Below are 26,187 nucleotides of genomic sequence, written 5' to 3'. Positions count from 1 at the left end.
TTCGTTGTCCATTGGGGCAGAGATAGTTTGAGCAGCAACGGTTATCCTATTGACTTCTCCCTTATGAGGCTCTTCCTCGCTACCTACATTCACTGTGGTGGGTAGATCGCTTTTGGGAGGAACCTCCCCTGTTAACAATTGAGTGACCTTGCTAGATAATTCAGACATATTTTCAAGCAGCGTACTAGCTTCCTTCTTCTGAACGTCATTCAACTTTAGAGACAACAGATCGTTAACTCTATTTGAAAAATGAAACAGCCTAGCTTGCACACGCTTAATTTGATTGGGAGAAGGATCATTTTCATCAAAAAAACTAACTACAGAAGCTAGCCCAGTAATATTCTCCGTGATCGTGGAAAGAGAGTCGTCAATTTCTTTCTCTCCCAAATTGGGGATGGAAATGGGCAAATCTAAGGACTCTCTAAGCTTATTTGTGTCTACTGCAACCGTGCCTCCAGATTGTACATTTCTAATAGTCAATCCATAGATCAACTCCTCCTTGCGCAAATAGTTAAGATGTAGAACATCGCGAGGGCCGGGCATGGTGACAGAACAATTTTGAAAAACTCAAAAAATTCCAGCAACTGGGAAAATAGTTAGAGTTCGGAACAAAACAATGTTTAGCCGTCAAAAGGGGCTAAATTGAGACCCATTCAACCACGCTCTGCTACCACTTGTTACCGTGTTTTTGTGGTAGTTATGCGTGAAAGAAGGTGCGGGTGTGAACGGGTCTCAAACTACGAAAGTAAAATTAATTTAAAATTTAACCAGGTTATATTTTCTTTTCAAAAACAAAGAAATAACAAGCATGGCAGGTACAAAGTAGCAAGTCAAAGGGTAGTTACAATATTTACAGGATTTGGGCTTCGAGCCCTGAAAACACAATGCTTGGGCAATCAGCCCAATTTTACCCCAAACACGAGTTTCAACAGAGGGGCAGAAAACCCCATTCATGCCTAGGAGTCCTTGCACCAAATTACACTGAAAAGCCTCCACGAGGCGTACAACACTCAATTTTTAAAAGAGCCACTCGCTCTCAAATTTAAGCCTCTCCCAGGCCACACCAAACTCCACCTTCAAGTTGTCCTCAACGGACATAAACACAGGGGTAAAATACCCAATCTACTGAGGTCTATTAAATGAAAAGAAGGTTAATTAAATGACCTCTAAGGTAACAATTTGAGAGGAGGCGAACTTGCACTCCTAATACACTTTGATTAAGACCTACTTGGCACTAGGCCGTTAATACAAGGGCTAATCCCATACTAAAGAGGTGACTTAAGAAGAGAACAATTTGTTTTACGTTAACGAAGAATAGGTTGAGAAAAATAAGTTCACCTCAAAACAATATGAGTGGGAGCTCGAGAGGGTTAGCACTCTCTATCCCAGTATGTAGCTTTAAAAGAGAATATATGAAAGGAGTAGTTACATTTAGGAAAAGGTTACATGGTGGAACGCTTAGAACCCGCCCCGAGAGTTAAACTGCTGAGCTAGCCAAGAAAGAAGTTATTAATTGGCCATTACCTTGTTGCTGGCCGCTGCCGAGGAAAGAGGCGCTTCCCGCCCCCTGCTATGTACTTAATACACTGAAAGATGGAACAGAAGTGGCCCGGAGACCCTAAAATCAGCAGTTTATATCCTCTCGCGGAAGGTTCTAGGTGTTAGGGGAATTAAAACACCCTCCCACAAACTTTTTATTGGGTAGGATACAGCAACATATTCAAGTTGGGGGAAGATACCTATGATTGGTCAGAAATTAATAACAGAAATTCGGGATTGGTTAAATGCAAAACAAGGGGAAAGGGAGGGGTATACAGCCAACTTAAACAATAACAGAAAGAAATTTAACAAAGAACAAACTTTTGAAATAAAATTTTCTCCAAAGAACAGTTAGTTTTCTTCGCACTAGGGTGCACTATTGTAGTTCTTCAGTAGTGTCCTCTAGAAGAGAAAGTTCACACTTCTTACTTCAAGCAAAACAAAAACACATCAAAAATGACACAGTTCAAAAACTCAAAATTTTCCACGTAGTGACATCTTCTGAGAAAGTAGAGAATTAATAGCGTAGATAAAGTTCAGACTTCCTCCAGCAGAGGAGTTTCAACTGGCGCAAATTTTAAATTAGCGGCGTGGAGGTTTACCGCCCGGTACAATAATAAATCGAATACTGACAATAATATCTCTCACTTCTACATATAGTGCGAAGGTGTGATATATGTACTATCATAACTATAAACCGAAGATAATGGATCAGTGTGACTCGGGCAGACGTTCAGGATGCCTCGCAGATGTATGCGAGAACCGTACCGTCAAATAAATGAGTTTGAAAGAGGGTGTATTATTGGCATGAGAGGACGTGATGCATCCATCCGGGAAATCGCTGCTTGTGTGTGATGAAGTGTGTCGGCAGTGCAACAGTGTGTACAGAACGGTTTACAGAAGGCTACGGAACACGGCGAAACGCGTCTGATGCGACCCGAGAAGATCGACACCTCATCCGAATGACAACGCAGGACAGATCTGCGTCCTCCTCGGCACTGGCGCAACAGTGAAACACTGTAACACCTTGTACACTATCAGGAGTGACAGTTCGTCGCCGTTTATTACGGTCAGGGTTATCGGTGCGTAGTCTACTTCTCCGCCTACCTTTGACTAATGTGCATAAACATGCTAGACTGCAATGGTGTATGGAACGACGTCACCGGGACAGGAATGGTAGCAGATAGTGTTTTCGGTCGAATACTCGTTCCGTTTTTTTGAAAATAATGGCCGCATTTTGGTTCGCCGCAGACAGGGGGAGAGGCATCACATAGGCTGCATTCGCACAAGCTATACAGTGCCAACTCAAGGCCTTATAGTGTTGGGTGCTATTTGGTACAACCACAAATCACAGTTGATGCGTGTCCAGGGCACTGTAACCAGTTTGACCTAAGTGAATGACATCCTCCGACCCGTTGAAATACCATTTCGGCACGACACCCCAGGCGCCATACTTCAGCAGGACAATGCGTGACCACATGCTGCTGCACGAACACGCGCCTTCCTCTTGTCACAAGATGTCAGACTGTTGCCCTGGCCCGCCCGATCACCGGACTTGTCGCCAGTCGAAAATGTTTGGGATATGGTGAAACGACGGGTGCGTCGCCTTGACCTATTGCCAACCACCACTGTGGAACCAAGTGAATGCAGCATGGATGGCTATACCCCAGGATGCCATTCGCACCTTATACGCGTAGATGCCATCAAGCATGGAACAATTTTTCAGTGCCTATGGCGGATCCAGTGCCTACTAGGCAACAGGACACATACTGAACCTAGGTGACTGAAATGCTAATCGTTTCTGCAGAACATACTAATGAATATGACCTGTGAAAATGAACTTCCTATCTGTAGTGTTTTTATGGCATGAGTGTAGTTCAAATATTAAGTGTGATGAGTTGAGACCCGCCCAAGTTCATTCATCAATATAAGCCAGCATGATAAAATTACGAAGTGCAGTGGACACCCTCTTATATGCCCTACTCGGGTTGCACCATTGGTTGGATTACGAAATGGCCAGTTAAGCCATCAAAATAAAGGACTTATCCAGCAATTTATAGTACCCTACTGTGCTTCAATTTAAGATATGTAATATTTCGAAAAAAATTAAGGTTATAAAATGAGAAAAATATCATCCGCTATTACAAGCTATTATGAGTGATGATTAAGATGAAACAAGTCGCACCTCATCAGCGGTCCAGAGCGGTAGGCAGCCTGGGATACAGGAAGCAGCATTATTCTCCGGATGGGTCGGTTAATCCGCAGCCAGTGAAGAGAACGTCCACATTAAACACAAACAGAAGCAGCAATGTTTAAGTAGTAAAATAAAGTTGCAGTACTTGGTGCATTCGCGCATATTCTACACTCCACTTTCGATTAACCGGGATAATGTAAGGTTAAGGCTTCCTGGATAAGTAAAATCGCGGTTAAAGTTCAAAATAGAACAGGCATACTAAAAGTACTGTTAAAATGATAATAAATGATAGTACTCTACTGTTTCTTATTAACTTACCTAATACGTTGGAGTAAAAGTAGCAGTTAGCACAATTAAAAACTCGAAAAAAATCCCAGCACTTTGCGTTTAAACTAATAAGGAAAAGAAAAATATTTTCAGACTAGCTAACTTTACTGTTTCTAAAAGTAATCAGTCATGGTTTTCTGCTTTTGTACCGAGAAACACTTTTTCTTTATTTTCCTGCTCAAGCTTATCAAAACAAGTTTTTTGGTGATGAGAGCATCATCCTGGCCATATTATCCCGACCTTTTGTCATTCTATATTACTGCAACTTCTAGCACTGGTGAATTTTTAGTGTTTTTGATATCGCGGTTAAGCCGCAACGCGGTTGATCCGATTACGGTAAATCGAGAGTTGAGTGTACTGCTTCATCGAATGTTAGATACTGCCAGAGAAGAATATTCAATGTACAGAACTTCGCAGCGTTTTTTGGTGATGATATTTACTCGGCTGACAGACTTACGCTTTTAAAAATGCCATTGTAGGGAGCCCTGAAGGTGGCTTTCTGTGGTTTCCCATTATCACACCAAGCAAATGTTATAGTAGTACCTTAATTAAGGTCACGGTCACTACTTCTCAGTCCTTTTCGCATCTTTCCATCGCCGAAAACCTTTGATGTGTTGGTACGAATTTAAACCAGTAGCAAAAGATTTCAATTTCCCCCAGAAGTACTGCAACCGACCTCTGTACGTTACAGACCTAGTGTACATCGACTTTTTCTTGAAGAATTTGTCCCAGGATCCTCATTTTAATCTATCCTATTCGACCTCCCTTCGATAACTCTTGTTCTTTTCCCACCCCGACGATATTAGAGCATTTGAGGGCTAGGGAGATTTTCATTTTCAGGCGCTCTGTGGCCCTTATCTTTTTTTGGTCCGATATATTCATTTTTAGAAGCGTCGGATCCCTTCCAATTTTTTCTCTCTGATTAGTGTTAATAGTGGCTATGTTTCCAGATAATAGAACTGAGAGAATTAGAGTAGATGAAGCCGTGAAGATGCCGTAACCATTAAGAGTGTATTTCTTCAAGGCAGTATTATTAGACCTTCAGATTTTCTTATATATATGATATGTGTAAGGAACTGGAATCAGTGGTGAGGCTTTTTTCGGATTATGTTGTACTGTATAGAGTAATAAATAAGTTACAATATTCCGAGCGACTGCAAGAAAGACCTCGACAATATTTTAAGATGGACAGCCGGCAATGGTATGATGATAAATGGGCTTAAAAGTCAGGCTGTGAGTTTCACTAATAGGAAAAGTCCTCTCCGGTTTAATTACTGTGTTGATGCTGTGAAAGTTAATTATGAGGATCACTGTAGGTACCTAGGTGTTAATATAAGGAAATCACATAAACAGTATACTAAATAAAGGGTACAGATCTCTACACAAGGTTATGAGGGTATTTAGCGGTTGTAATAAGGATGAAAAGGAGAGGGCATATATGTCTCCGGTAAGACCCCAATTAGAGTATGGTTCCAGTGTATGGGACCCTCAACAGGATTACTTGATTCGAGAACTGGAAAAATCCAAAGAAATAATAATAATAATAATGTTATTTGCTTTACGTCCCACTAACTACCTTTTAAGGTCTTCGGAGAAGCCGAGGTGCCGGAATTTAGTTCCGCAGGAGTTCTTTTGCGTGCCAGTAAATCTACCGACACGGGGCTGTCGTATTTGAGCACCTTCAAACACCACCGGACTGAGCCAGGATCGAACCTGCCAAGTTGGGGTTAGAAGGCCAGCGCCTTAACCGTCTGAGCCACTCAGCCCGGCAATCCAAAGAAAAGCAGCTCTATTTCTTCTGGTAAATTTCTGACAAAAGAGCAGCGTACGAAAATGTTGCAAAGTTTGGCCTGGGAGGACTTGGGAGAAAGAAGACGAGTTGCTTGACTAAGTGGTATGTTCCGAACTGTCAGTGGAGAGATGGCGTGGAATAACATTAAGGTAAGGTAGGGTTATTCTGCCCGAAGGCAGGTCCCAACCTCCGCAGAGGCGTTCCTGAGCCGGAGTTTACGTGCGGTAGGGTGGCCAGTTCCTTTCCGCTCCTCCATTCCCTTACCCCCACCAACAGCGCGTGGCAACCCATCAAACTCCTGACCACGCCCAATGTTGCTTAACTTCGGAGATCTCACGGGATCCGGTGTTTCAACACGGCTACGGCCGTTGGCGAATAACATTAGTAGACGAATAAATTTGGATGTTGTTTTTAAAAGTAGGAAAGATCAAAATACGAAGATAAAGTTAGAATTCAAGAGGGCAAATTGGGGCAAATATTAGTTTATAAGGAGAGGAGTTAGGAATAGGTATAATTTACCAAGGGAGATGCTCAATGAGTTTCCAAGTTCTTTTGCAAGTGTTTAGGAAAAGACAGGGTGAAAACAAATAGGGAATCTGCCACCTGGGTGACTGCCCTAAATGCAGACCAGTGAATGACTGAGTAGAGGATTGTTGCCCCTTAAACAATAATCACCACCACCAACACCCCTGTGAATTAAAAATAAATATCCAACCCGTACCTATTAGGTACATTATTACGACAGTACCCATTACGTATTTGTAGTCGTGAATCCGTCTCAATCTCGTTCAATTTTTAAATAAAGCTAACATTTATCTAGTAAGTACGTTTAAATGAGCCCACATACCAGTTGAACGTTGCCTGCTGCCATTTCTTGATGGATACAGTACTTCTGTATCCATCCCTTGGCACAGGCCAGAGTAAAGTGTAGCTTTCACCGAAGTCCCAGTCTCATCCATGGCTGTGACAATATGGAAGCTGCTGGGGTATGAGTGGTGCTGAATAATGACATTCAGAGCACGACTAGTGCATCTGAGTGTTATGAAAGGTGTTGCTCATAGGGTCAGTCGTGCTACAATAGCACTTTCTGACCCAGTGAGGAAAGCAATGGCAAACTACCTCACTCCTCGTCTTGCCTAGTACGCCTCATTTTGGTGCTGCCATTGGTTTTTGGGGTTTCCTTATAACCGCATAACCTTTGGTGGTGCTATTTGAGGATCCAACCAGCCTCTGGGCTGATGGCCTAACAGACATACAGACCACTTGAACTACAATACGAACATTTGTGACCAGCACGGGCCACTGGATCATTCCATGTTTAAAAGAAGCGACACAGCCGCATTGTTCTGAGTCTTGAGGTCAAGGACGGTCGGCTTGTGACATAATGCGTATCTTTCTCTCTGCCCCTAAGTACTTGAGCTAGATAAATTGCCCCGAGCAATAACTGCGCCTGACACAACGCACTAGATATTGCCCCACAACACTAATTGTCCTCTCTCCGCCAAGACTCATACATCGTGGAGAACAGTTTGTCTTCTGGTTATGTGACATGTCGTTTGGAAATGTTATTTGTCGTCCTATATACTACAATGTTATTATTGTGTAGCTTGTTACACAATTCTGAACTTGGTAAATCCTCAGCCTACTTCCCGTCACTCGGCCGGGTCAGGAATGGAATGAATGAAGCCTCCATCCAGCGGCGAGAATAGTAATTTTGCTGGCTGCCAAAGCCTGTACTTTGGGGAAATTATTAAATCGAGGTAAAAATGCATTTTTGACCGGGAATCTAACCCGGAGTAAGAAGCAGGCTAGTTCGACGTCATTTACATAGCTGCTATATCATTGTTTTTATCACAAGAGAATCATAATATAGTCATAAAATACGATGGAATCACTGGCTTTCTCAACTCGATCTCGATTCAAGAGAAAATCCACGTATGTTCGCATCGCTGATAATTATTTATAAAATTCGTGTTTGAGTAGAAGATCTATGGATATTACTGTTTTAATGTAATTAATAGTGCCTCTCAACGATTTGTGAGAAAATAGCTATTCAAATTCAAATAATATAACGTGTTCTTGTTTAGCTCATTAGTCTATAGACAGGTTTGATGCAGCTGTCCATGCTACCCTATCTTGTAGTAACCATTTCATTCTTACGTAACTGCTATATCCTACATGTACTCCGATTTGTCATATTCATGTTTATAATAATAATGTTAATAATGTTATTAGCTTTATGTTCCACTAGCTACATTTTTTGTTTTCGGAGACGCTGAGGTGCCAGAATTTTGTCCCGCGGGACTTCTTTTACGTGTCAGTAAATCTTCCGACACGAGGCTGTCCTATCTGAGAACCTTCAAGTACAGCCGGACTGAGGCAGGATCAAACCTGCCAAGTTGGGATCAGACGGCCAGAGCTTCCACCCTCTGAGCCACTCAGCCCGGCATATTCATGCTTAGTTCTACCCCTACCGTTCTTACCACCTACACATTCCTCAAATACACCTGGGGTTTTAAGATGAGTCCTATCATTCTATCTCTTCTCCTTCTTCTTATTCTTCTTCTTAATCTGTTTACCCTCCAGGGTCAGTTTTTCCTTCGAACTCAGCGAGGGATCCCACCTCTACCGCCTCAAGGGCTGTGTTCTGAAGCTTCAGACTCTGGGCCGGTGATACAACTTGGGAGGTTGACCAGTACCTCGCCCAGGCGACCTCACCTGCTATGCTGAACAGGCGTTGCAGGGGGGGGGGATTGGAACGGATAGGCAAGGAAGAGGGAAGGAAGCGGCCGTGGCCTTAAGTTAGGTACCATCCCGGCATTTGCCTGGAGGAGAAGTGGGAATTAACGGAAAACCACTTCCAGGATGGCTGAGGTGGGAATCGAACCCACCTCTACTCAGTTGACTTCCCGAGACTGAGTGGACCCCGTTCCAGCCCTCGTGACACTTTTCAAATTTCTTGGCAGTCTATCTATCTCTTCTTTTGGTCAAATTTTGCCATTTCATTCTCCTATCAACAATTCGATTCATTCGATTCACTCGATTCATTATTTCTTCATTTATGATTCGCTATACCTGCAGCTGTCTCACCTTTATTTTTGTGATATCTCTTACCAGTTTGTACTCAGTTAATTTATAACTGTTCCGTTCTTCAGCCTGCGGAAAGTAGTTTTGAGTAATTACTTTCATAAACCTTCTGAAAAAAGAAAAGAGATGGTAACAGAATTATACCTGAATTTAATTAAGTTGTTTCCTTTTCAGGTATACTTCAGTTACCATAGGCCTATGTTTTATTTTCAGGTAGCTGATAAATTTAAGTATTCAATGTTTCCGCAGGATGAAGAACGTAACAGTTATTTAAAAAGTTAAAAATCTCACCTTCAGCATTCATCTGCAACACCACATTTAAAAAACGTCTATTCCCTTTCTTTCTGAGCTGGTTATTGTCCATGTTTCGCTTCCGTACAATGCCACGTTCTAAACGGAAGTCTTCTAAAACATCACATTAAACAGTAAGAACCAATGAGAGCCTGACTTCAGTATGAAGTCACCGGGTGCAGTCAGCTTGAGATACTAAAACGTCCATGCAGTATGGCTAACTGCAGCGTGTTAGCGCGGCGTGCCAGGAATAATTTGATTCGTCAAAAGGGTGCTGTAGAAGAAATAACTAAACGAAAATACTAGAGTTGCAATATTGCCTTTCTTATTTGTTGATTCACCATGTGCTGTTCATGGGATCGTATAACATTCTGATGCTGATCAGGAAGGAATGCGGTAAGGAAGCAGAAGAGGTCAGCAGGAGTTCTGAATACATACTAAGAAGGCTGCGGTGCGCCCATCAATGAGCAGGCTATACCAGTAACAAACAGATAACGCAACTGGGAAGATCAGCTGATAAAAGTTTGTGCATGCATATTTCTTCCGACAAAAGATCATCTGAATAAATATGTGTTGAAGTAACTGCTATATCTTTAACAATAACACGAATGAGTGCTCGCAAAATTAACTATAGCTCTATACCTTGCCAATGAAACGAACAAGGAAGTGGCTATGTCACGTCGCAGGCAATGCATGTTGCCTGCTCGTTGTTAGCCAGTTTTTCGAACTCTTTCAGAGACGATATCTTGGAAACTATTGACCTGAAACACTTATCGTACACGTTGTTTTCATTGTCATTACAAGGACAGGAACCCTACAAATGTTCGTGAAGGTAATCATGAGCTTTTCTTGTTTAGTGATTTATAGATATAGTTCTGGAAAAAAAAAAATTGCTTGGTGTGTTGTATCGTTTACACCTACACGACCGTGGCGAAGTCTACGGGTGATGAGAGAAACAAAATGGATGACTAATTACGCCCCGAGCATTTCCGAACCCTCGGAAACTAACTTATCTGATTGTTATGCGTAGAGACTGTATCATTCCGCACCGGTGGGCGCGGGTGCTTGTGTGCATAGAAAACCCTGCAACTTCTTCCCTAATTGTTCTAATTCTACCGAAATTGTACCGTTACGCGAAGGTTATGGTTTTGTATTCAATGATACTCATATCGTGGGTCAGAATTTTGCATCATGATGTCGATATTGAACCAGGAACGCTGGTCTAGCGTCCGTAATTGAAGTATTTCGAATTTAAAATACGCGCTGCGCGCGAGGAGAGCCGACCGCTACAAGTGAAATTGACGTGAACTCGCTGCTGGCCGGACAAGGACAAAATACGTCATTTCGAACATTCCATTCTTTCTATTGTTAATAACTAGCTTAATAAAAAATGAGGGCCGATGACCTTAGATGTTAGGCCCCTTTAAACAACAAGGAAAAATGATACATTCATTTCAGCTACATCACTGTGTAGCCAGTATTAGGACCTACATAACTATCAAGGTTTACAAAAATCCGTGAAGGATTAACGGAGTTATTGCAGGTTGAAGTGATAGTTGAAATCCGTGATGCATGCGGCGGATTCAGCATAAAAGAAGCCAGGTGACGGGGCTATGTACAGTATTATCTTACAGCCCAGTCATGCCAGTTGGCTGATGGAAGTTATACGACGTGATATTGTCAGTGTTGAAAGTCTGCGGTTAAACTCTAGGAAGTTCGTCATGTAAGGTGGCTAAAATTCGTTGGTCGAGCCATAAGTCATGGCAACTATTTTTTTTTCTCGCGAACAGGAGACAACATGGAAAATCTAAGATGTGCATTTGGAAACGTACAGTATGTAATTGCGTATGATGTCACTAGAAGGTGTATGTAAACAACAGTGTGGGTCTAAGCATGCCCCAAAGTCCAGTGTTTGAGTGAGAGCGTCACAAAATGGAATTCAACAAGCAGGAGCAACGATCTGATGTTAAAATAGCAGTTCTCTGCAGCAGAAATGTCATGTAGAGCTGCTGAATGCAGTAGGTGTGCATGCCATGCCCTATAGAACAGTGGCGAGGTGGTGGAGACGTTCCTTGCATACGATGTTCAAGGCGTTCTTGTGTGTCATCCAGTACGTGATGGGCACACTGCCAATGCATTTTTTATTACAGTTCCGTTTTGTTGTACCAATTGCACCATCCAGTGCGAACCAAACGTCCATATCTTTTGGACAACGGCATAATCCTACACGGTAACGCGACAGCTCACACAGCAGCCATCGTTCAGCGTCGCTTACGACGGTGGAGATGGGAGGTTATTCCACAGCCGCCTTATTCGCCTGATCTGAGCCCATGTGACTATGATTTAATCGCCAAAGTCAAGAAGCCATTACGTCGACAACGGTTTGGTAACAAAGAGGACATCGTAACAGCATTTTGGAGAGAGGTGTCACACGTTAGAAATACACATGCAGGGAATGGTATTCAGCGCCTGCCTCACCGCTGGCAACGCACAGTGGAAACCTTGGGTGATTATTTCGAAGGTCTGTAACCAGTGGAGAACTGTCTTTTGTAAGTAGTCTTGTGTATTTGCTGTCTATACCATAATAAAACAATGTTTACCAATGGCCTGTGTTCTGTCACTTTCCTACGAGAATCTCCTGAAGTCAGAATTTTTCTTCAGGCACTATGCATAAGTACATGCCCTATATTTCCAAATGCATATCTTATATTTTCCGTGTTGTCTCCTTCTCGCGAGAAAAAATAGTTGCCATGACTTATGACTCGATCCACGTATTTTCAGACAGTAAGGAACTTTAATTTTGCATCGCAAGTAGTGCAATTTTGAATTTATAGTTTTCTAAATGACATTACATGTAAGGAAACATTAATTCGTAATTTTGAACAGTGAATTTGAACTTATAGTCAGATATTTAATTATAATATTAGAACATGGGTTTCGAGATGAATTCAGATATTGAATTCAAATATTAGAACTTGTGTTTTCGAGTGGAAACATTAACTCAAAATCTTTAGAACAGCGCATTGAAACTTAGGTTTTCTTGAGTACAGCTCAAATGCTGGTTAACGTTTAACTTCATAATATCACAGTTAAACGAACACAGTAACTTCAGTGAACGGAACTAATTTCGCAAGTAAGTGATTAGAAAATCACATCAATATCTTCATTTGTGTTTAAATTTCACTTCACTTCATGTAAATAATCTACTAAGTGTTGTGTTCGTGCCGTGATTACGCGTGAATGCAACTTATTACATGAGTGGACATTTAGCTTCTTCAACTAAAATAATAATTTCGTGTGGCTAGTTCTAGCCGAGTGCAGCCCTTGTAAGGCAGACCCTCCGATGAGGGTGGGCGGCATCTGTCATTTGTAGGTAACTGCGTGTTATTGTGGTGGAGGATAGTGTTATGTGTGGTGTGTGAGTTGCAGGGATATTGGGGACAGCACAAATACCCAGCCCCCGGGCCACTGGAATTAACCAACGGAGGTTAAAATCCCCGACCCGGCCGGGAATCGAACCCGGGACCCTCTGAACCGAAGGCTAGTACGCTGACCAATCAGCCAACGAGTCGGACGCTTCTTCAACTAAAAGTAAAATTATTAAGTGAACAGTGACATAGCACTATGACGTGCAAACTTGCAAATACTCCAAAGCTAAAGTAGGACGTAGTAAAATTCTATAAGCATCTGTGTCCTCTTTCGTCGAACAGTGAAATGCACGAGTAAATTATTCCTTTTACGAACAGTCTTTAAAACTGTGACAAGTGAAATTAATGTTAACGAGTGCGCGTTCAATTTCATCAAAACCGGGCGAGTTGGCCGTGCGCGTAGAGGCGCGCGGCTGTAAGCTTGCATCCGGGAGATAGTAGGTTCGAATCCCACTATCGGCAGCCCTGAAAATGGTTTTCCGTGGTTTCCCATTTTCACACCAGGCAAATGCTGGGGCTGTACCTTAATTAAGGCCACGGCCGCTTCCTTTCAACTCCTAGGCCTTTCCTATCCCATCGTCGCCATAAGACCTATCTGTGTCGGTGCGACGTAAAGCCCCTAGCAAAAAAAAGAAATTCATCAAACTTCGACCGAAGAATAGTCTCTTTATTTGCTTCTAAATCTGTGACAAGTTCAGTTACTTAAAATAAATTTTCTCGTTTGATATTGTTAACATTAAACACGATGCATTCACATTTATTTAATCACTTCATCGGAACGGTAAAACTATTCAAACTTCACTTCAAATTTCACCTCAAATAAGTCGAGTTTTCGTAATATTACTGAGTGAGTGAACCCTGTAACTCGACCTCCCAGACCTTCGAGATCTTCTCGTTTTCTCAATATCGCTTGAAATGACAGATAGAATTAAGGATTATATATACTGTAGATTGTATACACTAATTTTTGAGTGTACTTTGCTAAATGCATGCTGTACAGCTGTTCAGTAAGTTGACAGAGAATGTAAGCGCCTATGATAATTCCGAAGTAATATTCTCTGTCATATGAAATTGCCACTGATGTTAATTCACTCCAAGTGTTACGTTTTAGCGGCTGTAAGTGGATAAAGTGATGAAGTTTGAGGTAATTAAAGAGCCATTATCTTATTTTTCAGGAGCACACTGTCTTTTAAAGAGGGACATCCATTTACACGGAGCGGTACAGAAAATTTCAGAACTTTGATGACAAATCTCATCTCTGTAACATCTTATTAAAGAGGAGATTTATGTGAAGCGTAATATATTTATTTTGTCAATCAATTTCCGTCCATTCTGAAGAGATGCCCATAGAATTTCCGTTTCTTTTCCTGATAGTGTCCACCAGTCGTTCATTTTCCCGATACAGAGCCGATGACCTTCGATGTAAGGCCCCTTTAAACAACAAGCATCATCATCATCATCATTTTCCCGATACAGTTCTTGTCCCCTTAAACTATACTGTCCATTTACAAATTTGGACCCATTACCTTGCGAAGGATTTTCCTCTCAACTCCTTTCCCAGTCATTTGGAGACACTAACTTATACATCGTCGTTGCGCGAGCAGTACCACATACTGTAGGAATACATGTTTGCTTGACGTGTTTACGCAATCCTACAGTATAATGCAATTAAGGTTAATTTCCCTTTACACGTTAGCATGCGAAAATGAACACAATGAAAATTGTTCTAATGGACTGCATATCCATATGTGGCTGGGAGGCCTGACCAGTCTTAAGGGAAATAATGGACAGGGAGAGCATTGTCCGATAAGCGGTATTGCTTCCGCAGCGACGAAATAGTCATTCTGTTTTAATCACAGTGTTGTAGTGTCTGATCTTCGCCTGTAATGAGATTGCTTTCTTATTTTGAAGGTGATGATTTCTGCGAAAAACATTGAACATCTTTTGTCGGCTGCTGTTGTTGGCTTCCCTTTCACTATTTGTATTTGGACAATCTCATCTTGGTATCTGAAGTTTTCAAATTTCTGAGTCCTACCGTATCTTGTCCTAAGGTGATGGGGTGGAGTTTTAATGTTTGTCATGAATGTTTTTCTTTTCTTCAAGGAAATACGGAACCCTGCCTTTCCTACTTGTTCGTCGAGTAGATTTATGGCTGTGCTATGTTTCTTGACGAGATTACTAGATCACCAGCAAACACGAGGCAATTGATTTTGACACCGCTTTTCCATCCTACAATGTGTGTTTGGTTTAATAAGACTTTCTGGGAAAGTTGTTCTTCTCATTCAAGGATAACTTTCTCCAACATACTGTTAAAGAAAACTGGTGATAACCCATTTATATTCTTAGGTGGTGGTGGTGGTGGTGGTGATAGTGGTTTTGAGAGGAAGTACGACTAGGCAGCCATCCTCTATAAACACTAATCAGAGAGAAAAAATGCAAGGTATCTGATACTTACAAAAATGAAGGTATTGACAAGGGCCACAAAGGGCGCAAAACTAAGACTGCCTAGGCCTCACATACTCTAATACCGTCGGGATATTCCAAGGAAGGCCGGATAGGATAGATGAAAATGAGCCTGGCATAAGTAAGTGGAAATAATGCCAGGACTCAGTTAAGGGCCTCCTGGTAACCAATCCACGCTCTCAAGTTCAGTGCCCCTGGGGCTCCTTTTAGCCATCGAACTAATCGGCTGCAATCCGGGAGCGATTGGCGCACGCATTGTCTCTCGCAGGGTGCTCGAGGATAACAAATGAGCCGACATCGTCTGACGTAATGTTCCTGTATAGTTCGTCGCCGATGAGGGGTGTACCAGATTTTCCATTTCATCCCATGTGAACGGTCCCCATACTATTATATTTAAATACCCTGCCGCAGAGTCATTGCACTGAAACGCGGCAAAATTAACTCTATTTCAGTTTCTCATCGTCGTATGTTAACGTAATCCTAGTGAACATGATACAATAGGCTTTGATGTACATTCTAGAGATCATTGAATATCGAGAGCCACTGTGAATACTTCCAGAGAATGTACGAGATGAATCTGTTAAAATCACATCCCGAGGGACATACTTATAGAACTTGTGGCTGTCTCTCCGAGGCAACCTACCCAGTTCTTTCCTACAGAAACATTTAAATTTTAGAATAATATAGAAGAAATGACAGAATTGCAATGTTCCCAACAGTACAGGATGTGTGGTATGCAATACAAGAAAATAGTAAGTAAGTAAACTCGTGTCCTCATCCTGAGGTGGTGCAGCTCTTTTTAGGCACACCCCCATTGGAGGTGAGCTGCACGTACCATTCCAACCACATACCAGCCCTCCTGCCATTCTTAAATTTCTGGCAGTACCGGGAATCGAACCCGGGCCCCCGAGGACGGCAGCTAATAACACTAACCGTTACGCTACGGAGGCGGACATACAAGAAAATAATAATACTTCACAGAGTGTCAATATCAAGCTGATGTTTCATATTTACAGCGTCGGCAAGAATAAAAGTTTAAATAAACATTTCTAAGTAAATAACCAAAATTAAGTTCACACAATAAAATACTAATTCGACCATACTATAATACGTTAATTACATGTGATGTAAATGTAATCATTCATTGTAGTACTGTTGATATTGCTAGCATCGATTTCCAATTAACTATATCCGATACACAGAACAATAAACAAGAAAATCAAATACACATTAACCCAACATCAAACACTGTGTGTGGTTGATTATATGATCGCTTACTTACAGTACATGCAGACACAATAAATACAACGTTAATTTTTAGACAAGCTTTATTGCTTTATTATTGAGAGTTCATATAGGAACGTGTTTAAATTTTTGAATGTTGTGTTATTTTAAGGTGGGTCTATACGCTACGATTTATCGTACGTCTTATCGAATCAGACAAATCGTGTCAAGTAAGACGGAACATGTGTACTGCAAAACGTACGTCTTGCATGAATGGAATGAGGTTGGATAAGTCGAAAGACTGAACGTGGGAGCATAAATTTCCTAGATTAGATGCGACAAGACGGAACGTGTGAACTATCTTCCGTCTTGTCGTTCAAATTCTTTGGCTACTGATAGGTAATTCGAGTAGTAATTGCTATCATGGCCTCGTATGCCTCGCTTTTCTTATGACGGTCACTATAATCCTTGCTTATCATTTGCCACAAGCAAGGAAAACTGCGATACAGGTCTATAAATTCACACAGAAATTCACGAGAACACTGGCGGAGTCAGACTATTAAAATTCATCTCACTTACCACTCATCCTCTGGCTCATCTTGATCTGAGTTTCCTTATTAACAGTTTACTTTAACAGTCACTTTGTTTGCGATGCAAACAGCATTGATAGGCCACAGAATTAATTCTGTTTGGATTGCAAACAAAAGTGAGTGTTGAAGCAAATGGTTAATGTAGTAATAATTTATTGCAGCCAATGGCCATACACACAATAATTCACAATGATTGGAATTTAATTACCTATGTAATCTATAGAGTAAAAGGTACAATGTCAGGTCTTTACGAGTAGTCATAGTGGGGAACGACTTCCGTTCTGCTTGTAAGCAGGTGCGTACAGTGGTGCTCGTGTGTCCATGTGTTCCATCTGTGAGAGGACATTTAGAGCTGAACTCTGCCTCACACATATTATAGCGCACAGTGATGAGACGCCGTTTGCTTGTCTAATTTGCGACACTGAATTGAGATTGCATTTTGCAGGGCACAGTGATGAAAAGTCTTCTGTTTGTCTAATTTGCAACTCTCTGTTGAACATGCCTCGTCCGCTTGTAGGTGCACGCGGTTCCTCTTTACCAGTCTTTAGCGAGTGCGGTAATGGATATTGTTCTTGCGGTGCAGTTGATGAGGTGGTACCTGGGGCATTTTCCACCACAGAGCCGGTAGGTACATTCTTCTTCTGGTTCGTGGAATCCAGCGGTTTGGCATACCTTTCCATGGAACCCGTGGACGGCGAATCGGGTGAAGGTGTGGCGTAGGTTGAAGCCTGGCCCTTTCCATTCGTCGTTCCTCACTGCCTCAGTTTCATAGAATTCTTCCGGGATTTGCTGTGCTTTTCGTCGTCTTTCTTCCAGGACTGCGGCGGATGCTTCGGTCTCGGGAAGGTTGAAGGAGGTTTTTACGTCCTCTAGGAAGAACGGCTCATCCACCAGGGTGTACACCAGTCTGTTCTTTGTATATTTTGATAGTTGGAGGATTCGCTTGAGGTATCTGGCTTTGATATTTTCAATCCTTTTTAGATTCGCTGTGGTTAGTTTGTTCCAGACTAATTGTATACCGTACGTGGCTACCGGGTCAACTTTAAGTTTGAACAATGCCACGGCCGTTTTCACTGATAGATTCTGGAGCTTGGGGATTTCGAACATTGCTCTAGTTGCTGCTCTCGCTCTTTCTTTGACGTGTAGTGTGAAAGTTGCTCCTGTAGTCTGGAGCGTGATACCTAGGTACTTGAATGACGATACTATTTCTAGCTGGTCCCTGCCGTTTGAGAAAACGTCGTCTTTTGCGAGTCTTCCTCCTCTTCTAAATTTCATCACTTTTGTTTTCTCACTGTTGATACTTAATGAGTTTTTGTCTGCCCATTCTTGTCGGTTATTGAATGCCTTCCGGATTGCGATGAGGTTTCTTGATAGCAGAGCCATGTCGTCGGCATACATTACAAGATTGACCCCTGCTGGTTCTGTTGCACTTGCGATGTCGGCTGTCATCAGGTTGAACAATACCGGGCTCATTGGGTCTCCTTGGAGTACTCCTTTGGTCTGCGTTATAGGTGTTGAGATTGTTGTCCCATCGTGGATTTTCACGTAGTTTACATTAAGTATAACTTTTATGATTTCCAATTCATGCTGCAAGTTGGTTGGTGTTAGTGTTGCTTCCAGTTTTCCTATTAGTATCTTCCTGTCGATGCTGTCGAAGGCCTTTTGATAGTCGATGAATATTGTGTACAGTGGTGTGGATGGTTGTGCTAGAGCGGTGTCTATTTCATTTGTTACTTTCCCTATGGCTTGTAGTGTTGATGGTTAATAAGGAAACTTAGATCAAGGTGAAACAGAGAATGATTTTACTCATGTGAAGCTACTACGAGAACAACGTGATGGAGCAGGTGACTGACGTAATTACTTGAGGATGGATGTTAAGACTTATAGCCATTTTCTAAATTTAGTTACGCCTTACATATTTTTGTAACGGTCTCTTTATTGGCTGATGCAGCTAGCACACAGTTTTTTTTCAGTCACGGCCTAGTATGCCTCGCTCTTCTTTTGGCGATCACTGTAATCCTCGCTTTTCATTTGCTACAAGCAAGGAGAACTGCGACACAGGTCCTAAAATTCACACAGAAATTCACAAGAACACCGGTGGAGGTCAGACGTACTTGTAACGTTACGTGATACAGACAACACTACTCCGATTACCGGTCAGAAGACAAAGAAGTTGAACGACAAGACGGAAGAGAGTCCACACGTTCCATCTTATCACGTCAAATTTCGTAAATGTATGCTCCCGCGTTCAATCTTTCGATTTGCGGTCCAACCTCATTCCATTATGCAAACCGTACGTTTTGCAGTCCACGTGTTGCTTCTTACTTGATACGATTTTTCTGATCCAGCAGGGAAGTGATGTTACCTGTTATATTTAGTCACCTGGCGACCCTCATGGAAACTCATTTCCCTTCCTTGGTGCTGTCATCTGGTGCACTCTTGTGGTTGTGAAATGCTAACGCGGTTGTGACGTCGCCACAAGTCCACATCCCACATATACAGGGTAATTCACCTAACATGTTACACGGAAATAACTTCTAAACCAGTAAAGATATCGGCATTCCGTTTTCATAGTCTTAAATGGTATACATGATCTAGTAAAATAACGTGCTACTTAGTCTCATGGGGTGATTAATACCCGAGATATTGATACTAACTCCAAATTTTTAAATGGAATGGCACAAATTCATAAACCTGGCCTAAAAGTTCAACTGTGTACAAGTTCAAATATGAAGTATTTTCAAAATCGGACAATTTCTTTTTGAGATATAAATAAGAACAGCATGCGCGGTTTTGCATGCCGCATCTGACGGCGTGAAGTCGGGCAAGGACAAATTGACGCGCAAGTAGTTTCCTGGGAGTAAGTTCAGCCACAGAACGGATACCAGGCATGTACTGTGAACATAATGTGATATACCGTAACATACCCTGGGTGTGCAACGTTATTGTATGACTGACAAACACACAATGGGGAAGGGAGATTAAAGTTGTTCTGCTTTGTTTTGTTTTGTTTGTTTTGTTTTGACATCCATGGTGTAATAGGTTGCGCTCAGTTTAGCGTCTCTTCTCACGGATGGGAATGGGAAGGATTTGGAAAGGACGTCGGCCGTGGCCTATCCTAAAGGTACCTATCCGGCATTTGCCTGGTGTTGAACAAGGGACACCATGAAAATCACTTTCAGGTTGGGCGAGGCAGGACTCGAACCTGCGCTCTCCAGAATGCACGCTACTACAGTCGCGCTTGAGCTCCGCGGAGATTAATGCGTGTAGAATAAATAAATAAATAAATAAATAAATAAATAAATAAATAAATAAATAAATAAATAAATAAATAAATAAATAATAGTGTGGCCGCCATCTCACCACGATCAGCTCGGAACATCCCACATAATAAGTCGAGCTGTTTGTCCCCTAATGTCTAACCTATCCCAACCCAAATAATCCAGCATTGGTAACAGTGCTCCTTCGCCTCAAATAACCCACCACAAAACGAGGTGCACTTTGCACTACACAACACACCCAAGCAAACGGGACTACATGACCACGCTATCAAATCCCCGGAAATGAAATAACAAACAGCCACTTTTCTCCGCAGCCTGTCGAGTTTCTTCATCACATGTAGCGGCTAGCATTCGTAACTGTCGCCGCGGTGGTCCGGGTTCAATTCCCGGATCTGATAAGCAATTTAATTCTGGTTGGAAGGCTGGAACGGGCTACACTCAGCCTCGTCAGGCAAAACGGGGAAGAGGTGGGTTCGGTACCCATCTCAGCTATCCTGGAAGTGTTTCCGTGGTTTCCTACCGCTACTCCAGGCAAATGTCGGGATGGTTGCTTACTTACGACAACAGCCGCCTCCGTCCCAATTCCTCACCAGAGTTACAAATACAGTACAGTACTACAGACACCACAATGACACAGGTTATCAGACACATTCTAACAGACATACAGTACACACACACACACACACACACACACACCCAAGCACATGGGGCTACACGAGCACGGTGTCCAAGCCCCGGAAATGAAATAACAACAACTATTCTCTGTACCCCTTCGAGTGTCTGTTTGAAAATGTGGATGTTGTCATGCAATCGCTACTTTTTTTTTTTTTTTTTTTTGCTAGTTGCTGTACGTCGCGCCGACACAAATAGGTTTTATGGCGACGATGGGTCAGGAAAGGCCTAGGAGTTGGAAGGAAGCGGCCGTGGCCTTAATTAAGGTACAGCCCCAGCATTTGCCTGGTGAGAAAATGTGAAACCACGGAAAACCATCTTCAGGGCTGCCGACAGTCGGATAGCTTTCGTTATGTTCCTTTCAAGGCAAAGTACTTACTTTATACCTTTTAAACACATCAACCCTACCTGTCCTGTCATGAGTTCGCCTGTCATACACACTTTGCAAACCCATCGCATGTGTACGATGTGTACGAGGTGCTTACATGCCTGGTGTCCATTCTGAGCCTGAACTCACTCCCACGAAACTACTTGCGCGTCAATATGTCCTTGCCCGACTTCACGTCGTCATATGCGGCATGCAAAACCGCGCATGCCGTTCTTATTCATATCTCAAAAAGTAATTGTCCGATTTTGAAAATACTTGAATATTTGAACTTGAACGTAGTTGTACTTTTAGGCCAGCTGTATGAATTTGTGCCATTCCATTTAAAAATATGGAGTTAATATCAATATCTCGGTTATTAATCATCCCATGAGACTAAGTAGCACGTTATTTTGCAAGACCCTGGGTACCATTTACGAATATGAAAACAGAATGCCGATATCTTTAATCGTTTAGAAGTTATTTCCGTGTAACATGTTAGGTGAATTACCCTGTATTTCACAAGCTACACAATCAACAATCTGTATTTAAAATAAAACCACTTCTGCTGATATTCATTTTAATATTATAACGCGATGAGTTAATTTCCTGCGGTTTGTCTAAAGTGTATTGACTTCGAGGTTAAAGCTCCGAGCGAGTTACCTTGAACTTGAGGGAACATTCATGGTCAATACACAGCCAACAAAATCTACGCTGTGCTGGAGCTAGCTACAGCGATGCATCAAGTCTGTCGTGGTCAGTATACTGTGTATCAAGCAGGTCATGTATCGCAATAATCAATACTGTCCAGTGTGGATTGACCTCTATATTTTTCAAACTATGTTCCACTACGCTGGATAATTTAGTGATTTCTGATAAAACCATTAAAGGTGTTTCATGAATAACAATATTTTCATTTCGGTGATGTACATCTTGTTACGCGATATTTCTTGTAAAGACTGTCCGTTTTTAGATTTTATCAAAGTGCTCGTATATGTAAATACATGGTGTTGCACGTGGAGTAAGAAAGTACAAATCGTCGCAGTTACAGCAGTATCTCGTATGTCATAATGCTCTTCCCACTCATTATTCTCTTAAGATTGGTGACGCCTCATAGCCACATGTGGATATGCAGTACATCAGTACAATTTTCATTGTGTTCATTTTGCTATGCTAATTTGTAAAGGAAAATGAACCTTTCTGTACCGCACTGTAGGGGTGCGTAAGAACGTTATGCAAACATACCTTTCTACAGCGTAGTGCAATAAGATTCAATTACCTTTACGGATAACCAGATGAGAAAGAACACAACGAACGTCACCAGTAATGCTTTCACGGCCCGTACTTATAGACATGATACTCTATAGGCTTTTGGGCTTATGCCGTGTCAAGAAAATAAGGTGAAATTCGTAACGTTTCGCAGAAACTGTGCTCTGCGTCCTCAGAAGCCTTTCTCGTGGTCAGGTTTCGCTGCAACAGCGACGAAATATATTGTGAAAACTCAAAACATAGACATTTAATTATCGTCGAAAAAAAGTCGTATGCATCTTGTCTCTAAGAGGCAACATTGTTACCTACTAGGTAATAGTTGATGTTTATTTCCGAAAGTTGGGTTTACACTGTAGATTAGCCTTTATTCAAGATGTAAACTGTATATAAAGAAACAGTTATTATTAAGGATTACTTTTAGACAGAAATGAGCTAAATTAATATTTTGAGAATACTGTAGTCGTGTAATTATCGTGTACATCATCAACATTACCATAATTTATTCCTAATTTTTGTTTTCATTTTTATATCATAATACCGCATTGATCAGTAGTAGTCTGTGTACTTAAACGTGTCTCACCGAGCTCGATAGCTGCAGTCGGTTAAGTGCCGTCACCATCCAGTATTTGGGAGATAGTGGGTTCGAACCCCACTGTCGGCAGCACTGAAGATGGTTAGCCGCGATTTCCCACTTTTACACCAGGCAAATGCTGGGGATGTACCTTAATTAAGGCCACGTCTGCTTCCTTCCCACTCTTAGCCCTTTCCTGTCCCATCGTCGCCATAAGACCTATCTGTGTCGGTGCGACGTAAAACATGTTGTAAAAAAAAAGGTGTCTCATTTCGATCTATTTCTTTTTAATTCTGTACTGTAAATGTTGTATTTTCCGGTTAGATGGAAAACAGGACCTATTGGCCTTAATATTCTTTCTCTTCTTTCTTAATCTGCTTCCCCTCCAGGGTTGGCTTTTCCCTCGGATTCAGCGAGGGATCTCACCTCTATCGCCTCAAAGGTAGTGTCCTGGAGGGTGAGACATTGGGTCGGGGATACAACTGGGGAGAATGACCAGTACCTCGCCCTGGTGGCCTCACCTGCTATGCTGAACAGGGGCCTTGGTGGGGGATGGAAAGATTGGAAAGGATAGACAAGGAAGAGGGAAGGAAGAGGCCGTGGCCTTAAGTTAGGTACCATTCCGGCATTTGCCTGGAGGAGAAGTGGGAAACCACGGAAAACGACTTCCAGTATGACTGAGGTGGGAATCGATCCCACCTCTACTCAGTTGACCTCCCGAGGCTGAGTGGACCCCGTCCCAGACCTCGTACTACTTTTCAAATTTCGTGGCAGAGCCGGGTTAATAAATTCCATTATAGGCTGGTTGCAAAATGTACTATTATGTAAGTGTTATTTTCTGCCTTCTTAAACAAATCATGGATCATTCGCATGGGTTATATCTCTACTTAGTATAAAATAAAATCTTTGATCTTGTCCGTCCGTCGATCAATCCGTCTGTGACGGCTAAACTCAAGAACTACTGGATAGATTTTGATGCGGTTTTCATTATTCTATTACGCATTTGTTGATGAAGTTCTGTATGGAAACATTCATCTATGACCGAAGGAAGCTGAGCAGTAATGATTTCGGTGAAGCAAGTCGAAGAAAAAATGGCCATTCGTGGACCTTTTTACCTTACCTTACGCTGGCTAAACCATTTATGATAATTTACATTTACATTATAAGAGTAATAATTGTTTAGTATGGAAATTTCTACAAGAAAAGAGTAAGTGACAGGATATATATATAGTTACTCCCATAAATATTCGGTCAGTCTGATTTTTCACACCCTTTAATTGGGTAGTTATTCTTACACTATAATGATAACGTTTAATACAACGAAACATGTAGGAAAACATCGTAACATGTTCTACAAACATTGTGATGTAATTCAAAATCTTATGACAGTCATCAGTACGCCCTCTGTCGTACATTAAATAAAAGCAATAATTCCAGTGCCACCTCAAAAAAATTCGGCCACTATACAAAAAGCAACATAAACTCGCATAGTTCAAAACAATGTTACACATTCAGTACTTTGAAGGTCCACCTTGATGTTTTAGGACCTATTCCAGTCGATTCGGCGTACTGGCGATAACTTTCTTGATATAATCAGGGCTTAATGCCGCCCATTCTTGTAGCAGTCTCCTCTTCAAGTCTCTGAAGGAACTTGGCCGCCGCAATTGCAGAGCTGCCTTCATTCGACTCCATACTTTCTCGATGGGGTTCAGGTCGGGCGATTGTGGTGGAGTTTCAAGACCTTCGCGCAGTTGTACAACAGCCACTCCCTGATAAGTTACGACTTGTGCTTGAGGTCGATATCTTGGTAGAACTTGCAAGTACACTGTATACCAAGTTCTTCCGCAAATTGTCGCAAATTGTTTTTGAGGATAGCCAAATACCCCCTTTTTGTCAAAGTATCTTCAATGAAACTCAGTGCACCAACCCCGTTCGATGCTACACATCCCTACATGATTGCTCTTCCTCCACAATTTTTTTACCGTTGCTTGTAAATTGCTTGTTCTCAGTTCCTCGTGACGTTTCCGCCACACAAATTGCTTTCCATCGGACCCGAAGACTTTGAACTTTGACTGATCAACAAATAACACATCCTTCCACCAAGCACTGGGTTTGCGTACTAAGGTTTTTGCGAACTCGAGCCGCTTGTTTTTATTTACTGCACTAATGTATGGTTTTCTCCTAGCTCTTCTCCGAAGGAACTCATTCCTTCGCAGTGCTCTTCGCACGGTATTAGTACCCACTTTATTTCCACACTCCTCTAAAACAGCTGCTGCCAGTTTCGGAGCACTAATTTTCGGATTTCGTTTTCCATTCTGAAGCACAACCACTCCTCTCGTTGTGTCGGCCTTCTTGGTCTGCCTGTCTGGGGAATTGAATCAATTCTGTCTTCATTTTTGCATCGTATTATATCTTCAATTGTTGTTCTGGTTATGTTAAGCATCTGCGATATCTTTCTATGCGATTTACCTCGAGCACGATGGAATATCACGAGCTGGCGTTCTTCAAAAGTGGTATTGTGTTGTCTTTTGCACCCCATTTGATACCATTCCGCAACACTGCAGCAAATGATTTCTGCACGACGTGTCTCGCGGCACCGCACACCTGAACTGAACGTTTTGCAACGCTATCCGCCCCGTCTCTGTCAATGAACACAACGGTAATCCCGGCCTTTTCAGGTGACCGAATATATTTGAGGCGTGTCATTTCACCCATGTCCACTATGTCCTTTCTTTTACAGCATACTGTACATCAATGTTCCGTGATTCCTCTTCGGCCTAAGCAACCAAATGTAGTTTCATAACTTGGACACATTTGGTTTCACATTCGGCTCATGGGTGCGTTATTGTCATCACTTTTTCGCGGATTTTATCAGTGGCCGAATATTTATGGGAGTGACTGTATATCCATCTATCTTTAACACATAACCCAGTATAACTGTTTTTATGTTACAGCTTACAGTAAAAGAGGTCAAATTTAAAAGCAATTTTGAAAATTCACTAGTTAATCCTTAATAAATAGTTTGTTCCCCTCAAGTAAGTAATGTAGCTTAAAATTTAATTTATAGAAAGATGTTTTCATCTATATTTTCGGAG

Source organism: Anabrus simplex, chromosome 7 (genome assembly GCF_040414725.1).
Source record: "Anabrus simplex isolate iqAnaSimp1 chromosome 7, ASM4041472v1, whole genome shotgun sequence".
NCBI classification, from domain to species: domain Eukaryota; kingdom Metazoa; phylum Arthropoda; class Insecta; order Orthoptera; family Tettigoniidae; genus Anabrus; species Anabrus simplex.
Note: the sequence above shows the minus strand (reverse complement) of the source record.